Source organism: Arachis hypogaea, chromosome 13 (assembly GCF_003086295.3).
Source record: "Arachis hypogaea cultivar Tifrunner chromosome 13, arahy.Tifrunner.gnm2.J5K5, whole genome shotgun sequence".
NCBI classification, from domain to species: domain Eukaryota; kingdom Viridiplantae; phylum Streptophyta; class Magnoliopsida; order Fabales; family Fabaceae; genus Arachis; species Arachis hypogaea.
In genome coordinates this window covers 49558223-49560127 of record NC_092048.1, presented here as the reverse complement: position 1 = coordinate 49560127, position 1905 = coordinate 49558223, and the positions used below count along the sequence as shown (strand labels likewise).

General features: G+C 36.1%; 1 non-coding gene across 1 annotated transcript; it reads left to right on the top strand.

Moving 5' to 3' along the window:
* The first annotated feature begins 755 nt into the window (after window positions 1-755).
* LOC112739054 (small nucleolar RNA R71) lies at window positions 756-863 on the top strand. The gene has a single exon (XR_003169994.1). It is a non-coding gene; the product is annotated as a small nucleolar RNA R71 (small nucleolar RNA).
* Window positions 864-1905: the final 1042 nt, after the last annotated feature.

The window sequence follows — 1905 nt, the reverse complement described above, 5'->3', positions numbered from 1 at the left end:
AAGGTTATGGCCTTGCACTCTCTTTTTGGATTCTCTTCTGTATTGCTTGGGAGAGTACTAGGAGGAGATTTAGTGACCCTTTTACTCAGCTGGCCCACTTGTGCCTCTAAATTTCTAATGGAGGACCTTGTTTTATTCATGAAACTTAGAGTGGCCTTAGATAGATCAGAAACTATATTTGCTAAGCTAGATAGATTCTGCTCAGAATTCTCTGTCTGTTGCTGAATGGATGATGGAAAAGGCTTGCTATTGCTAAACTTATTTCTTCCACCATTATTAAAGCCTTGTTGAGGCTTTTGTTGATCCTTCCATGAGAAATTTGGATGATTTCTCCATGAGGGATTATAGGTGTTTCTATAGGGTTCCCCCATGTAATTCACCTCTGCTATTGCAGGGTTCTCAGGATCATAAGCTTCTTCTTCAGAAGATGCCTCTATAGTACTGTTGGATGATTCCTTCAATCCATTCAGACTCTGAGAGATCATATTGACTTGCTGAGTCAATATTTTGTTCTGAGCCAATATGGCATTCAGAGCATCAATTTCAAGAACTCCCTTCCTTTGAGGCGTCCCATTACTTACAGGATTCCTCTCAGAAGTGTACATGAACTGGTTATTAGCAACCATGTCAATGAGTACTTGAGCTTCTGTAGGCGTTTTCTTTAGGTGAATGGATCCACTTGCAGAATGGTCCAGTGACATCTTTGATAACTCAGACAGACCATCATAGAATATATCCAGGATGGTCCATTCTGAAAGCATGTCAGAAGGACACTTTTTAGTCAGTTACTTGTATCTCTCCCAAGCTTCATAGAGGGATTCACCTTCTTTTTGTCTGAAGGTTTGAACATCCACTCTAAGCTTACTAAGCTTTTGAGGAGGAAAGAACTTGGCTAAGAAAGCCGTGACCAGCTTATCCTAAGAGTTCAGGCTATCCTTAGGTTGAGAGTCCAACCATATTCTAGCTCTGTCTCTTACAACAAATGGGAAAAGCATAAGCCTGTAGACCTCGGGATCAACCCCATTGGTCTTAACAGTATCACAGATTTGCAAGAATTCAGTTAAGAACTAAAAAGGATCTTCTGATGGAAGTCCATGAAACTTGCAATTCTGTTGCATCAGAGAAACTAGTTGAGACTTTAGCTCAAAATTGTTTGCTCCAATGGCAGGGATTGAGATGCTTCTTTCATGTAAGTTAGAATTTGGTGCAGTAAAGTCACCAAGCATCTTCCTTGCATTGTTATTATTTTCGGCCATGTCTCCTTCTTTTTCGAAATTTTCAGTCAGATTTTCTCCAGAGAGTTGTGCTTTAGCTTCCTTAGCTTCCTCTTTAGAGTCTTTTCAGGTTCAGGATCAACTTCAACAAGAGTGTTCTTATCCTTCTTCCTGCTCATATGAAAAAGAAGAGAACACAAAAGAAAATATGAAATCCTCTATGTCACAATATAGAGATTCCTTATGTAAGTATAAGAAGAGAAGAGTAGCAAAAGAAAAAGATAAGAATCCAAACACAGGGGAGAGGAGTGGGTTCGGATTTTTGAGTGGTTAGTAGATAAACAAATAAATAGAAGGGGATGAGAGATGAGAGAATTCGAAAATTAAATAAAATAAAATAAAAATATTTTTATTTTTAATTTAAAATCAAAGTTAGAATTCAAAAATTAGAACGAAAAATGAAACTAATTTAAATTGAAATTTAAAACAATTAGTTAATTAAAATTGAATTTTGAAAAAGAGGGAAGGGATTTTCGAAAATTAGAGAGAGAGAGTTAGTTAGGTAGTTTTGAAAAAGATAAGAATCAAACAAAAAATTAAGTGGTTAATTGAAAAAGATTTGAAAATCAGATTTTGAAAAGATAGGAAGTTAGAAAAGATTTTGAAATTAATTTTGAAAAAGATGTGATTG